The 17,538-nt window shown below is 39.2% G+C and overlaps 1 protein-coding gene across 2 annotated transcripts in view; it reads right to left on the bottom strand.

Annotated features, from left to right (window-relative positions):
* The window catches only part of clos (closca), a 152,256-nt gene extending 148,417 nt beyond the window's left edge, over positions 1–3,839 (bottom strand). Inside the window, exon 1 of one of the 2 annotated variants that reach the window (XM_083129614.1) lies at positions 3,723–3,839. The gene's annotated coding sequence lies outside the window, so the exon portion shown is untranslated. Of the gene's footprint in view, positions 1–3,613; positions 3,679–3,722 lie in introns of those variants that run through there. The other variant, XM_083129615.1, reaches the window with a different exon arrangement.
* Between the last annotated feature and the right edge of the window lie 13,699 nt (positions 3,840–17,538).

The following is a 17,538-nucleotide window of genomic DNA, read 5'->3' as shown; positions in this document are numbered from 1 at the left end:
TAATATTAGGTTATCATTCAGTATTCAGTATTCTTACTACAGAAAATATAAGTATTGTAATAAAGTGCATTGAATAAGTATAATAAAAAGAGAAATCTTCAATATCTGATGCTCTTTACACTTCAAATATCGAATTAAGTCCTGGAAAGAGTGGGGTGGCATCAATAAAAAGTGCTTATTTTCGTTGCTTTACGTCTTAATTTGTAGGAGGAAGTTGAGTATTTATATTCAACAGATAAATATTTGTTATGTCATCTAGAAATTCTCCATTCCCTTGCCTTATAAATGAGTAAAAACTAAGTATTGTAACAAATTGTATTGCATAATTGTTATAAAACTCGAAATTTAAATAAACCATTTAGAACTTCATGTATCGACTAAGTCCTGGGGGGTGGTCAGAAGTAACAAAAGGCGTTTAAAAGGGGAACGTAGTAAATGAAATGTTAATTGGTTGAATTTGTGTTTTAAGTTCACTTAATGCACAATAAGGCTAATCGGAATTGGACCTACAGTTCAAAGTGGGATCCAAACTACTATTCGTCTCCAATGTTTCAAAATTACGTCGCAGTGGATGAAAAATCAAAATTCAGTAGTCAACGCTTGGGAAAGACGTGAGAATATGGATGATTTATTATTAACTAGAGGAAAACAGAATAAGTTCCTGCTATTAGGATATAACAAAAGCAAAACTAAAGTGAAATGAAGTCCCAGCTTCTCAAAGTAATATTATTATTATTATTACAAGGCATTCCATGAAAAGTGGTCCTCCTCCATGTAAAATGAATCAATCTGGAAATTATTATAGTTTTTAATTGCATTAAAGTGTAAATGTTTGTGAATGCATGTAATTTGCATATTTCACCAACAAAAATTATTAACATCTGTAGCCTATATGCTTCACAGACAAACAAAGTCAAACTTGGCTACATTTTTAAAGTCCCGCAAACACATTTTCTTAAATGCTTATACACTTAAGCTATATCATGTGTCATCAGGGCTTTGAAGTTGAGGAAAAAATATTTTTTTTCCCCCTAGTGTCCGGAGACTAGGCCCAACATAAATATGTTCATTTTGGGTCATTGTAGGACTAGAAAAGGGTGGATTTTATCTGTTTTTTTACTTTTTCGGCGATTTTTGGCTTATTGGTCCTTTTTTAGCCTTTTTTTAGGTCTTAACGGTGTTTTTTTTTTTTTTTTTTGCAACCTACGTTTTTACTGCCCACTCTCAATTCGAATCATCATCAGTTCATCACCTTTTAAACATCTTTCTATAGTAAAGAAATTAAAAAAGAAATAAATATATTTGAACCATCCCTGAAACGAGAGAAAAATTTTGGACGACTGAAGCAGTCCTTTAACCGTAACTTGTCTAGAAGATCGCACTGTAAGTGGCAACTTTCTCTTGTTTTGAAGCTTTCAGCACGGTGTATATGACTAGACAGCACGCGCCTGCAAAGATCTCAAGTCAGATAAGGATAACTGAAGTTATTAATTAATTTGGATCACATTTATACGTCCTTTTTTCAGTTTGTAGGTCCTTTTTTTATATTTTTAGGTCTTTTTATAGTTTTTTTTGGCAATTTATAGGTCTTCAACTTCCGAGCCCTAGTCATCATCATACTAAAGTGTGTGTGTTTTTTTTTTGTTAGCTGACACCACAAAGTACTTCATAATTCTATGAAATCAGTTCATTGTGGATATTTTAATCCAGGCTCATGTCTAGAACCTTGCATTTTATGTATAAAATGTCATACGTAATGCTGGAATGTCCCTTTGAGTAATACGAAGAAGCATCCATGTACAGTAAACCCCCGCAAATATGACCTTTCACCAAAATTAAGGGCGAATGGCGCATCCTAATGAATTACCTGTGTTGCCTCGCATGAATCTCGAGCTACGGTTTAACAAAATATCTCCCAAGGCACCTGTTTCAACAAATTAAAACAAACTGTTTCAGAGAATTAAACCAAAGTGCAAGTTACAAAATGTACAGATATTTCCACAGCAAAATTTCCTCTCAGCTGGTGAACATTCAAGCACTCTACAACATGCCTTGTTTTCAATGGTCCGAGTTTCGACTGTGTGAGGATGTTTGCAAGTTTTACAGTCGTTACTGAGAATGTGTGTGGAAGTAAGTTTGAAGTCTGCAGAAATAAATTTGCTAGTTTCAAAATCACCGTGTGAATTGGTGAGAAATTATTGATCGATTGATTTTTATTTTACTTCGCGTTTTGTGCCTCTTGGCTAATTTGCGAAGATGGGGGATGAAATTGATGAATGGATATTTACAAACAACCAAGCCCGAAAGGAATTCGAACCTGGAACCCCTAGCGTCGCAGCACGATGTGCTAACACTCGGCCACGGGGTCCGACTCGTGAGAAATTATGTCGAGAAACATAAGCACTGCTTCTGCTGCTGTCTGAAAGGTTCTTTTCTCGTGCAAATACTGTAACAATCGAACCTAACTTACATATAAATAGTAGCACCGTAAGCGTTTAAGAGTGTACCTAAATGCTAACAGCACCAAACGTGACTCGCCTCATATCTCTATAGGAGCAGCGCTACATAATCAGAACTTTGGCAATTATCTATCCCTGTGGGTATGACTTGAGATGATCGGACCCTTCTCAGATTTTCTTCATATTTGACAGTCACTTATTGAGGCCTCCTAATCACGAATCTTGAGTTAAAATTTGTCGGAAACGTCTAGAAATTGCGAACCATTGGCGCTAGCCCCACGAACCATTGGCACGTGGTTAAGTTAGTTTCGGTTAGGTTAGGCAAACATAGTTAAAATTTCGTGTCGTGGTGGTATCAGGATCTAGAAATTGCAAATAATTGCGAACCATTGACGCTAGCCCCACGAACCATTGGCGCGTGGTTAGGTTAGTTTCAGTTAGGTTAGGCAAACATAGTTAAAATTTGGTGTCGTGGTAGTATCAGGAATATATATATATTTGCTTGTGAAACAAAAAAATTCGCGAAAATCGACGGTTTCCATTCCGAAAATTAACGCCTTATTTTCGCTTATTTTGCAATTTCTAGAAGTTTCCGACAAATTTTAACTTCAGATTCGTAATTAGGAGGCCTCAATTAGTGAGTATGCAAAATATGAAGAAAATCTGAGAGGGGTCCGGTCGTCTCAAGTCGTTCCTTTCTGTGCAACACATACAGTTAGACCAAAGTACTAGTTTAGAATGAACAATGTTATAAGCCACGTTATGTAGTTATCTATTTCGTAATTGATACGTACACGTATACAATGAATATTTCTTTCACGTTCAATAGAGCAGGTTAGCAAGTTTGCCAATTGATGTGCAAGGGCAATTTAATGCACTGTTTCAATAGCACAGTCTTGTTTTCTGCTTTCTTTTACTTGAGGATTGTGCAAATCGCATAAGCATGTAGAAAAAGTTTCCTATAGCCTATCGTGTAGCCATAATTTCGAAAAAATTCGATTTGGTAGTTTTATATAAATGATAGTTCTGTTCCAATTATTAACGTTTACAAGTACATTTTATACACAAGATTGGGATATAGTAGATGACAGGTTGTATGTACCGTGTTTTCCCACAGGATTCAAGGTTTTTAAACTCACAACCAGTTAACATACCCTTTAACCTCAATAAAAAGCTGCAGGGAATAGATTTAAGCTGTTGCTGTCATCTTACACGAGAAAAACTCCACATCGTCAAAGCACATTGGCACTTTTAAATACATACCTACTCGTCGAAGCAGCAGCGAGAACACAACTTGAGAGTATAAGCCAGTTTCGTGGTTCAGCAGAAGTGAAGCGCCGATTGCACTCTGATCACGTGACCTACGTGAACCGATCACGGAACTGGAAAGTGTGTGTCCAGTGCCAAGCGCGGATTTCGACTTGAGCACTTTTGTTGGCAGCAAACGGGGTTGCAAGTCAGATGGAGTCAAGGAAAGAAAAGACTATTCCAATACACAGCTGTATCAATTTGGAATTTCAATTAAGTCAATTTTGTTAATTTCGTTCTGTACGGGCATGGAAAATCCTACAACCATATTTAAACAGCATAAATCGATGAGATTTAATTCTTAATTCGATACCACGTTAAGGCGCAGATATTTTTCTTTTACAAATTTTGGCGATCTTAACTACACATAAGCTACATAATGGTCCTGCGCCGTGGCCTTGCTGTCTACACCGAGACGCCGGAAGAGGATCTGTTTCGTTCTGTTCCCGCGTTTCCGACGTCTCAGTGGGCGTCAAGCTTAAGGCGTCATGCTTTGGGCTCCGGCTACGCGACGCGCACAGGTTCGAGTCTTCTTGGGGAAGAGTAAAATATTTTCTCCTGAGATTTTTTTGGTCTGTGTATGGGACCGGTGGCCACCCACCATCGTGAGGAAATTGGGGAGCTGCGAACAGGGGCGCCGACTTGTCAAAATTATTGGCGGGGCTCTGATCACTGAAATAAAAATAATGAATGACTCACTCCCTCCCTTTTTTACGTTTTGGCCTCAGTGTTCTGAACCTCGTAAAAGCCAATGAATTCCTCAAAAATATCAAAATTTACATTCACAGTTCGAATGCAGGATGTCAATTGTTCCCGGATGGATATGTCACAAGTTTCGTCAACCATAATAGCAAAATATTCCCAACTTTTAATATCTGCTAGAGTGAGATTATTTCCATAACATCTTTGGCTGTTATGCATTTGAAGCTTCGGAACGAGTCACAACTCTCGTAGCAGCCAATCAACGAAGCGAGCCACTGGCGTCATCTCAACGCAGAACCTATTGCTAAGCACCCTGCTCAGGCTATACACGCCCACTAGGCTCGCTAGACAGACTCGCGTAGTGATGTTCCGAAAGTAATTCGACTCTACCACGGAGCGCAAAACAGATCTCCCTAATATATCAACGATCTCGTTCTGAATGTCATGTGAGAGCCATTTGTAGCTCGAACTCCCATCCACTCCTATCGTTCATTCACATCGTCTTTTGAAACTCTTTTTAGTAAAAAAAATTAACAATACTCATAATTATATACTTAGTATATAGTAATAAGTCATGTTTTGCTGTCTCTGGTCATACCCCCCCAAAAGTTAATGGTTTAGCGGTCTCAGCCCCCAAAGTTGATGGTCTAGAACATTTCAAATGTGTATATAAAGTTAAGTTTATGTGGCACAATTCAGAGTAAACTTTACAAGAGAAGCAAAATAATACATTAGATCCTCTTAAGCAAAATTATTTGGGGGCTCTGCCCCCACATCGTTAACACTGATGGGGGTGGCTCGAGCGCCCCCCCCCCCAGCCCCAAGGAGTAGGCGCCTATGGCTGCAAATGAGTAGTGTAACCGAGTCATGGAAACCTACAACCACTGGGATTTCGTCGTGCTGATCACACGTCACCCCGAATCTGGTAGGATGATACGGGTTATTATTATTATTATTATTATTATAAGCTACATAATGAATAGGGGCTGTGGTTTTACTATTCGTATAATAATAACAATGCAATATTAATGAATTTACATACTATTATGAATAAATCTATGCTAAATATGCATACCCCTTATGATAGACACATACCATATTTTCCTCCACAAAATAACCAATGGGAACATAAGAAGTGATCGCCTTCTTCAAGAAATTCACTTTCGAGTACCGTCCCACACCACAAGGAGCACTCAACTTTTCACATATCAGAAACCAAGATGAAGCCTAATACAGCGTTCTCTCTTCCACAGACTACCCGGCCAATCCAACACTACCAAACCAAGTTGATATTTTTGAAAACCAGTCACGTTTTAAAAAGCTACTGTGTAACAAAATGTAATCCACTTTATCTCATATGTATGTATGCACAAACGTGAAGTATGAAGGAAAAAATATGTATTTTAGTTTATGTTATTATTATTTATTGTTACTTCCATTGTTATTTTTTTGTTATTTCCATTGTTATTACATTCCAATGTAAAATGGCCAAAACTGTATTTGGAATTCTCTGGTAAATAAATAAATAAACATTATATTAACTCATTAATTTAAACATTTGTATTATTATTATTTTCTGAGACACTTGGTTCAGACCTCGCCCCGAGATACGTGCCTGGGAACACTTTAGAACATTTGGCAATTACCATTTTTAACCTTTGTTTTAGAAGATGTTCAAAGACAAAAACGTTAATCGAGGGTCACTTTAAGGAGGGTTTACATTCACCACTTTGGTTCTTCCAGAGTTTTTTACAGCAATAATTTGAAAAAATATATATTTCTCTTTAAATTTCTGTTTCGGCTTGAGCCTCATTAGTTCCCCCCTACGTACACCAGTACTACTAAGTGAGGAAATGTACCGGGCGTGCTGTCCAAACTTTCAGCCCATGCATAAAAGTGAAGTGATTGTGCAATGCACTTTTTATCGTTCGCCCAGAAAGCGAAAACAAGGACTATCGCAGAAAAAGATAGTAAACATCCTACATATTTTTAACTCAAGCTGTTCTCCAATCGCTTTTCACCTTCAGGTGTCCTGGGTGGAAAGACAAGCAAAGCACCTTCTGCAAGCGATCTCTCACGTATTCTCTGGTAGTGTGCTTCTGGGAGAATGACAGCCGCATAAACAACTAGCCCAGACACAGCTGGAGGGGAAAAATTATATGTAATTCCCTGCCAAACAGCGTATTCTGTAATCTTGTGTGAACAATGTGTTGCGTTGTACTGCGTGGAGACGGAGTTCTCGCATTAAGCCATGAAGTGTTGCTATTTTGGTTTCTAATCCAGTATTTGAAAACTTGTTCGCTCATTTACGTTTGCTGATTTTCTCTCCCGGTCAGGGATTGAATTTATTTACAATTCCTGGACCAGGGTTGACCGATCAAAAGTTGCCTTCTAAAAATGTCCGCGAGTACGTTTTGCATTGGAATGTCACACTGAGGTTGTAGAAAACGTAGCGCAGGTAATATATCAAAATGCTGTTGTTCTCTCGTGGGCCAGGTTCAAAAACTACCTTGTCGAAGAGTTACTGTATATAACGCAATGGACTATATTAGTGTGGCGTCACACTGAGTTCAAACAAACCCGTCACGTGTTGCTCTGGCATCCGATCCAGGAACCGCAGCCAATAGGAGCCGTCGATGAGGGAACGTGAGACTGCTGTGTTCGCAGCAGATATCACAACAGGGACGGGCAATACTGCTATAAAGTACAACCAATTGAAGGAACGCGCGCGAGAGAATGGAGCTACATGGAGAGGGGCAATGTGACTGTGGCGTTTGCGTTTCGCCCATTTCTACTTGTATGTACCTTAGATTCTCGAGGCAGCCAGGACCTGGATTAGTCTTTCATGCTCACAAGTGGATAATTGTTTATTGTCAGGTCCGTATTCGATCCAAGTTGCGTATTGTTTCATTTCAATACGGAGCTTGGATCCTATTTAAAGTGATTCGGAAAAAAAGGTTCCTGGACCGTATTTAAATTTATCCTGGAAAGGTTCCTGGACCGAATTGAAATTGGATCGGAAAAAGGTTCCCGGACTGTTACGTGCCCACATGAGTGAAACATACGGCAAACGATTGAAATAATGAATCATAGATGGCAGCACGCGGAAGAAATATTAGGATCGCCGATTAAAGCGACAATGTGCATGGGAATTGAATGAAAGTGTTTAGGAAAGCTGAAACTAATTGTGTTTACCTAAACTTATGAACTTAGCTTAATAACGGAGAAGGATAAAGGCGAAAGAAAGAAATGATCGCCATGTATAGCCTATGTGATTATATGCAGAGATTAATGAAGTCAGAAAGTGATTACGATTTTTGTATCTCTATCGTTCTAGCAGGAACGAGTTTTTCTGCTAAACATTTTGGTTGTTTCCCCGGTGTGGCGCCTACTCAGTGGCGGCCACTTCCGTTGCGGCGCATATATTGCAGACCCGGATCAAGGTCGAGCGCGGGACTGGCGGTGTCCCTTGATTAATCTCTCTTTTCTGCTTGTATTAGGCGGTGGCGCAGCAAGGCAGCGACCCGAAATACTATTATATTTCTTTGGAGACAATTAGCCAAAAGAAAAAGAGGTTGGCAATCTAATGAAGAAAGTTGGATAGATGAAGGAATTTGTATATCCATTAGAAGAATAAGTATATGAAAAAGCCTATGAGCCCATAGAAGAAGAAGCCTATGGAATCTAATTTACGAAAGAATAAATATATATATATATATACATATTTAGAAGAAGAAGTCTATTAGCCAATAGAAGAAGAAGCCTAATAGAAGTCCATTAGTATATAGAAGAAGAAGCCTAATAGAAGTTCAATAGTACATAGAAGAAGAAGCCTAATCGAAGTCCATTAGTATATAGAAGAAGTCTATTAGCCAATATAAGAAGAAGCTTAATAGAAGTTCATTAGTATATAGACGAAGTATATTAGCAAATAGAAGAAGAAGCCTAATAGAAGTCCATTAGTATATAGAAGAAGAAGCCAATTATCGAAGATTCTGTTGGGAAGAGGAAGTAGTCTTCACATACCGATAACCAGATTTCAAGAAGAAGAAGAAGTCCTTCACATCTCCATAGCGAAGAAGAAGAAGCCTTCCAGTAGATGTATTACGATATACTTACAAGAAATAATGTGATAAATAAACAAACAGACAGCTTCAAATGCAATCATGTATATAAATTGAATGTAGCCTGAAAAATTAAGAATATACGGTGCATTGTACCTTCTGTATTAGGTTAAACAAGTTGTATCCTTTCGTTTTTTCCTCAAATAAGTTATCATTCAGTTTTGGTAGCCCTGAGTGTCTCATGCTTTACCCTGACCTAAACCGGACTGGTGTCACCCTCTCCGCGACATAGCAGGACCGTATTTAAATTCATACGGAAAAAAGGTTCCTGGACAGTATTTAAATTCATTCAGAAAAGGTTCCTGGACCGTATTTAAATTCATTCATAAAAAAAGGTTCCTGGATCGAATTGAAATACTTTACAGATAAAAAGGTTATTTACGGTCCAGAACCCATTTACGCTTGCTGATTTTCTCTCCTGGACCGGATATGAATTTATTTAAAATTCCTGGACCTTTAACAACCCTGGGTATAACTAACTAACTAACTCTCTAGCCTTCTTAAACCCGAAGGTTTATGGCTGCAGCAACACAAGCCTTCCATCTGTCCCTATTCTGAGCAAGATCAATCCAATCTTTCCATCCTTAGAGATTTCCTTTAGGTCCATCTCAACGTTATCCCTCCATCTTGGTCTTGGCCTTCCTACAGGTCTCGTACCATCAGGTTTCCGAACAAGAAGTTTGTAAACTTTTCTTTCCTCTTTAATTTGTGCCACATTGCCTGCCCATCTCAGTCTTCTTGATTTATTTATTCTAATAATATCTGGACATGAATACAAATTATACATTTCTAAATTATGTAACCTTCTCCAGTCATTATGATGGGTATATTTTGAAAATTGGAAAAGAGTGTAACCAGTGGCGTGCTCAGGATTTTCGAAAGGCGGGGTTACGTACACATTTTAAGAAGTGAACCTTACCATCTAATTGTGCTGCTTTTGCCTTTTCCTGTCCTTGGCGTTCCTTATTTTTAGGAAGACCGTACCAAAGGATGTATTTGATCCCGCCAACTCCCCTGGGGCACTTCAATGAGGTTAACTAATACTAACAATATGTAAATAAATAACATTAACAATAAGTAGCAACAATATTTAGTAATTTCTAGTTAGAATCTTCAGATTCAATGAAATTAACTATAAGAAGTAATCAGCCTTGCCGATGGCGTAGTGGTAACGTCGTCGCCTTGTAATCAAGTGGTTCCGGTTACGATAACCGGTGGATGCACACTGCACAGTGGTTTGGATGCCGCGTTAAACTGTAGGACCAGTATGTACTTACCTGAAAACAGGAATTGAGTTGAAATTACTCATTTCAGAAAGTAACTACTTACAGTTACCGTTACTCAAGAAAAGTAACTGTTTATACTTATAGTTGATCATTTCAAAAGAGTAACTACTGTTTCTTTAATATATATTTTTTTAAAATTGTATTTCCTTTTTCTGCCACTTTTGGCTAATCGCGAAGATGAGGCGAGTGGGTATCAGTCACAAAGATCACACATCCCCAGGGCGGGATTCGAACTCGGGTCTCCTGGCGTCGTAGCACGCTGCAATAACCACTCCGCCACGGAGGTCAATTTCAGTTCATATCAAAATGTAACTACTTGCAGTTACAGTTTCTTATTTCGAAAAGTAACTACTAACAATTCCTCATTTCGAAAGGTGGTGTTCCGACAAAACGTACCACTTGGGTTTTCGCTGGTTATTCGTTAGGTTAGGTTAGGTCGATGAAGAAACAGTGAAGATGCTTGACGGCACTTCTTTCCTGTCAGCTGAAGATGGAGAAGAAAACAGAATTATAATTTTCTGCGGTGAGAAGGGCAAAGAGAGTTTGAAACGCTTTACTCATTTTTTCATGGATGGTACTTTTAAGTGCTGTAGTAAACATTGTAGTGTGGAAATACACTCTCAAGCCCCAGAATCAGCGAAGCTAACTCCTTTCTTTGTTCGTTGGAACAACCGGCTGAACACACTCTTAGGAAGGCCAAACTCTAGAAGAGTGAAGGACGTCGTAATTTGTTTGAAAGGAGAGGCCGAAAAATCAAACTGCATTTTTGAGGTCAGAGTTAAACATTGAAAGTTCGAAGAGGAAGAAGAGGTATATAAAGTATGACGAACGCCTTGAAAGAATACTGAAGCGCCATTATGAAGAAAACGGAATCCTAAGATCTTACACGCAGAAATTGGGATGAAACAGAACGATCCTCCGAAATGACAAGAAACAATATTCTTGCTGCTGACATAACTAAAATGAAAATCGAAATAAAAAACAACAAAAAAAACGAAAAGATAAAACAAAAGAAAAAAATGTGGACGACAACTTAACTACAGCTGATTTTAAACTCGCCAAAATAGCTGTATATGCATTATATGGTAATTTTGCCAGTCCAAAGCCTGGATAAAATGTGATGGAAATCAGCAAAACTAGAGAAAATTGTAAAATCGTAATTTCGGTAAATGATTTTTGTTGCCATCCCATCAAGTGGTACGTTTTGTCGCATCGCAAATATTTTAAGACTCATTTGAAGACCCTTCGCAGGTAGCCGCTCAGGTGGTAGGTACGTTTTGTCGCTGGTACGTTTTGTCGCGTATTCCGAAAGGTAACTAACTACTCGCACTTACTACAGGTAGGCCCGCTTTAGGCCGGAAGCATTTCCTGTAACATTTTTTCTAGCATAAATGCTAAGTAAATGCTTCCAAAAATCATATAGCAGATACTACTTTACACGGAAGCATTTCATGTAACATTTCGGTTAGCGTTTGTGATTACGATGTATAATATATGCAGCACGTAAGGCTCGTCGTGTTACACCATCTATGGTGAGTGCACGGTGTTCACAATTGAAAAAGCTAAAATATTCTTAAATACGTGTACTGTATATGTTATAATGTGTGTATTTAAGCAGCGCCATTGTTTTGTACCTAATACCGTTTTATAGGAAACGTTATTCCTCTCGGTTGAATAGTAATCGGCTTTTAAAAATGTGAGGTGATACGTTGTTTATATCTCACGCGGCCGCCATTACAACTTCACTCGTGACCTAGAGGTCGCTTCTGATTGGTTATGCTACGAAAAATGCTACGGAAATAGGACGTATCCTATCCTTGAGAAATGCCATGAAATATGCCATGGCATCTGAAAGAATTTTCACTTTACACTGTAGCATTTTATTGGTCATGGCATAAATTTTAAGAAAAATGCTAAGGAAAATGCTTTCGTCTAAAGCGAGCCTTACTCATTTAAAAAAGTAACAGCTTACAGTGACAGGTACTAATTTTAAAAAGTAACCACTTACAGCTACACTTATCCATTCAAAATAAACTACTTGAAATTGAGGTTAATTATTTCACCTCCCCGCAACTTTCAGTTGTGCCTCCCTACTCGTTAAAAAAAACCTTTATCTTCTAAAATATTAATTCATGCATACATTTATATTTGGTATAAACAAATATGAAAATACATACATGTAATTTGAATAAATGTAAAAACTGGTACTACATATTAACCCTTAATTTCCCACGTGCGGTCTGACAGACCGCTAGCGTTTATTGTTATTCTGTTGTTTATGTGTAGGGGTGGGGTAGGAATTTGCAGCGCTGTCTAGCTGTTCCTGCATTGGTTTACGTCGTCAGTACCCACTTGAACATGACCTTGAGCGATATTTATAGCTTTTTTGTGCTTAGCGGTCTCCGAGACCGGACCTGGGCCTGTGTGTTATGGATTCATTACCCGGCCCATCGTCTACTGTGTGTGTTACAGACCCTGATTTTGAGGATACTATATTAAAATGGTTTGAGAATGCTTTAGGAAATGATGTGGGATCAGACCCCACCCCTACGCATAAACAACAGAATAACAATAAATGCTAGCGGTCTGTGAGACCGCACGTGCGGAGTTAAGGCTTAAATGCTTAAGGTGTTAGGTTCGGCTTGTAAGATTTAGATCCCTTTGCATAAATAATACATTTAAAGTGTACTCATGCTAAGATAACCAAACCTAACAGACCTAACCTAACAACATAAGCATTCCTATAGCATTCAGCAGTTAAGTATTTCTTTATATTTATTTTAAAATAGAGGTCTGTGAGACCGGACCTGGGACAGAGTTTGACAAAAACATGATCTGGGAAGTTAAGGGTTAAGTTAACAGACAAACTGTAAAACTATGCATAATTGAAGTGCTTATCGAACCTATCAGCAAACAACCAGCACGCCACACACTAAACAGCGTCTAAGATGAGTAACAAAACCAAAATCTCTCTATTTTCTGTCCGGTTTTAGTGCTAGCGTAATAATAATAATCGAAGGTGAAAGAGCTCTTATTCGGGAAAGGTGTTTCTGGTTACTTAGTTTCATGGGCGTCCGGAAGGGGGGGCAAGGGGGGCCCGTGCCCTTTCCCCCCTGGAAAATGGAAGTCATACAAAAATTATGTATTTCACACATATAATTTCATTTTAGCCACAATAATATGTGTTAATTATTGCATGAATATCATAAATTCAAATTTAAGCAATATTTATTTTAGGGAACAACACTTTTGTTGGAGAAAATGTACCTTCCTTGCCCCTCCCTGGAAAAAATCCTGCGGACGTCCATGCTTAGTTTGGGTGATAAAATTGAAGCTTTAACTCTTCTGCTAGTATACCTCATTCTGTAAATACAAACCAATATCGGAATTCACAAACATTTGTGTCTGCCTCGGTTTTAAAGTCGACGTCGGGATTAATCATCTAGGGGTGCTAAGGGGGTGAGGAGAGGTAAAAGTAAGAGTTGCTTCGCATTTTCTTCACTGTCGTCTACCCTTCCGCAATGTAATTAATTACTTGAACTATTCATCTAATGAAGGTTTTCTTCTAGTCTGATAATTTACTTTCTGCTTTTCTAGTGATTAACATTTTCTGTTTGCAGTTGTAGGGGCATAAAAATATAATATGTTTCGTTGAAAATATATTTTAATGCCGAAAGGAAAACTTTTGTGAACTATCGGTGTTTCGTAATTTATCGCGAACCTCCGCCACCACTCGCCACTCTCACTTCTTATACCCTCTCACTCAGCTATCATTTGTCGTTGGTGCTTCTGCTGAGTGCGGTATTCGTCTTGTCCCTGGAGTGAAGGATATACTTTGGAGTGGTTGACTAGGTTCTAGGAATCTCCGCTTCTACACCAGTTTAAATAAGAAGATAAGCAAGTAATATAAATCTCGGTACCTAATATAAAACCGAGATGTTTGAAATTAGGGTTTGAGAATCTAGAGAAGTTTTCGAGAAGCATACATAAGTATAATACAGAATAAGATTCATATGATAAATATAAAATAATATATAATACATAAAATATAGAGAGAATAATTCAGGGTCCAATAGGGCCCAAAATATTGTCATCATTCCTACTGCGCCCCCGCACCGCGGGGGTTGCGGGGGTACTATTTACGCCACTGCTCGCCGTTCGTTGCCGAAAAGGGCAATATAAGCAACCGCCATTCTAGAAATTCGTCTGGGGATGGAGAATTATGGAGGTTAGGTAAGATCACCGTGGGACTGACTCTCAAACTCAAACCGCGCTAGTTTTTGGTGACGCCACAAAGAGGATAAGAAGGGTGTAATTATGAAATTAATGAAGGGGGTTTATGGGTAATAAACCGAGGTACGCTATTGTAATAACCGCCTTCGGACCGGAGCTTAACGGCTTTCTGCGTAGTTCGTAGGGACGCAGCTTGGCGCGAAAGTATGTGAATCAACTGAAGCCTAGAATCGATAAACAACCCGCCTCCCCATTGGTCCCGTCTGGGTGCCAAGCTCCTTGCGATGAACGAAGTTACGGGTAGCGTACGAGGAAATCGGAGCCGAATGGCGTACTACGTCAGTGTCACGTGATTCGCCTCGTTCGATTTTCGCACGTGCAAAAACAAATCCCGTCCTACGTATCCAGAACTTCCTCTCTTTTAGGCGTTTACCTTGCTGCAAAATCTATCACAACCAAGGGCGCCCGCAGAGGGGCGCTTGCTCCCCCTTAGATAAAAGTTCATGTAATTCTACTGGATTGATTGATTGATTGATTGATTTAGTTTATTTTACTTCGCGTTTTGTGCCTCTTGGCTAATTTGCGAAGATGGGGATGAGTGATGAAATGATGAAATTGATGAATGGACATTCACAAACAACCAAGCCCGACCGGGATTCGAACCCGGGACCCTTGGCGTCGCAGCGCGATGTGCTAACCACTCGGCCACAGGGTCGGGCGTAATTCTACTGGAATTGTATATTTTATTACAAATAATAATGTTTTCTGTGATTTACAAGGTGGGAGTTACATCAATTCACTGCCATGTCCAACAAAATAAAGAGACAACGTTTTCACAAAGACATTATGTTGACTGTCATCGGCGTCTAGAAGGGGGGCAAGGGGGGCCACGGCCCACCCTGGAAAATGAATGTGTACTTAAAAATTATATATTTCACACATAATTTCATTTCAATCACAGTAATTTATGTTATTATAAATTCGTTAGAGAAACATAATAATTTCAGACTGAAATAGTGTTTTTTGAGGGGGCATCACTATTTTGGAGGAAAATATGTGTCTTTTGCCCCCCCTGGAAAAAAATACCTTGCTTGCCCCTCCCTGGAAAAAATCCTGCCGACGTCCATGTTGACTGTTGTAACTAGGGGCGTGGAGGAGGACGGAAAATTTTCGGACGGGACGGGATTGAGAAGGGAAATTTTTATAATCACGACGTCCAGGAGTGAAAAAAAATCGCCATTTTCCGATACGGTTGGGAAGGTATATCGAAGACCGGATTTTTCCCGGCCTTATCTCTGCATAAAGCGATAAGTGAATGAATACCTGGGAAAAACTCATGGGGTAAAGGCGGCCGGAGCGTAGTGCTGATCACATCACCTTCAAAAAATGGCCGAGATCGAGAATGTGTGGGGCTCTACCACCACATTACTCGTATATGTGCCTTCATGGCACGGTGCAAAGTGCACGGCGAACTTTACCTTACCTTATACCTTAACATAGGGTTGCTATATTTCATAAGTGAAAATCCGGGACACCGTTGAGGGGAAAGCTGGCTGTTGGAGAGAGGGGAGCCTGGAATCGACAAAGTAGTATACATGAAACACCATAATTATTATGGGCAAGCACTGAAACTACCTTAGGGTTCCAAAGATGGTAAGATATTTCAGAACGATTTTCATGGACCCGGAGGAAAATGAAAACATTACCATATAACGTAATATTAGAAGGTACGTTTTTGCAACAAAAGTCACAAAAATTCAAGACATGAAAAGAATGTTTAGAAAACCATTTTGTACCTTAAATAATTAATAAATAACTAAATTCGTGAGAGTATAGCGTTAATCATTTCTGCTTTCCCACCCTATTCCGGGACATTAGTGCGTCCTCAAGATACTTATCTGGACACCGGGACAAATTATAACATTCCCGGAAGTATAGAAAACCCTACCTTAACATCTTGCCTGGATTCGAACCCAGGATCCCTGGAGTTCAATTACGATTACGTTGCGAAATTACCGATAGAAAATTAGCCAGACCGGCAGGAAAGCTACCTACAGCAAGAAAAAACAAAGAACAAACGAAGTAGTTCGCTATGAGCGCTTGGTGTCAGCCACACAGGGCCGCCTGCATCAGTTCAACTAAGCACTCTGGAACAGAACGAAAGCAATTTACCTTGAAATTCCAGAGACTAAAAGAACAGAGGGCGATTGTGCATGCGAAATTAAGAAAGAGAAATGCGTCGCGGTACTGTTACACACACGCCTTTCTGTGAAGGTCAACCCGGACGAGTAACGCTAATCGAGATCACGTGACAGGGGAGTAACAAGATATTGTCGTGCCTTGCGTGCAAGAGATTCCGTACAACCACAAAAGAGGGGAATTGAAGCTGTTCATTCACTTTATATCAAGGGGCTACATGCACGTTTTTCTATTTTTAATTCTTCCCCGGATAAAGTAGTCTCTTTTATGAGGGGGATGCTTTATAACTTCACACATGATGTATATTTATGAAGTGCAACAGGAAATATCACATAATAAATAAACGTTTATCATTCTATGTACAGAACAGGACAATGACATTTTATTGCAGGGATATACGGCATATAGTAAACACTCTACTTTCATTAAACACCACAATTGAGGTCTATTGTATTTCAGTTTTAAAATAAAAACGTAGGGAACAAAAACAATGTTTTTCTGTTCATTTTTCACTTTTCTTATGTGTGTTTCAAGTTAATTATGAGTTATGTGAAAATAATATCCTTAAGGGCCTCCCCGATGGCGCAGTGGTAGCGTCCTCGCCTTGTAACCAAGGGGTCCCGGGTTCGATACCCGGTGGAGGCACGTAGTGGTTCGGATCCCACTTTAAACTGTAGGTCCAGTCCCGATTAGCCTTACTGTGCATAAAGTGGACTTAAAACACCAAATCAATCCAATCCAATCCTTAGGAAAATATTTGAACCTACAAGGGATCAGGAGGCATGTGGGTGGAGAAGGTTGTTACATAATTTAGAACTACACAATATATATTCCTGTCCAGATATTATTAGAATAAATAAATAAAGATGACTTAGATGGGCAGGCCATGTGGCACGAATGGGAGAGGAAAGAAGAGTTTACACGAGTCTTGTTCGGAAACCTGATGGTAAGAGACCTGTAGGAAGGACAACGTTGAGATGGACCTAAAGGAAATCGGTAAGGATGGAAAAGATTGGATTGATCTTGCCCAGGACAGGGACAGATGGAAGGCGTGGACACAAAACATGGTGCAAGGAAACTTACCGCACTGCAACTCGCAGACTCTCACTCGCATAACCAAACGTTCCTTATTCCACAAGCTACCGAATCGAATTTAGGTAAAAATGGCAACGGAAAAAATGGCAAAGTGAAAATGGCAAGCGGAAAAAATGGCAAAGGGAAAAAATG

The sequence above is a fragment of the Lepisma saccharinum genome, chromosome 10 (genome assembly GCF_977018435.1).
Source record: "Lepisma saccharinum chromosome 10, izLepSacc3.1, whole genome shotgun sequence".
In the NCBI taxonomy this organism is placed as follows: Eukaryota; Metazoa; Arthropoda; class Insecta; order Zygentoma; family Lepismatidae; genus Lepisma; species Lepisma saccharinum.
The sequence above is the reverse complement of the archived record's forward strand: the minus strand, read 5'-3'. Positions and strand labels throughout refer to the sequence as shown.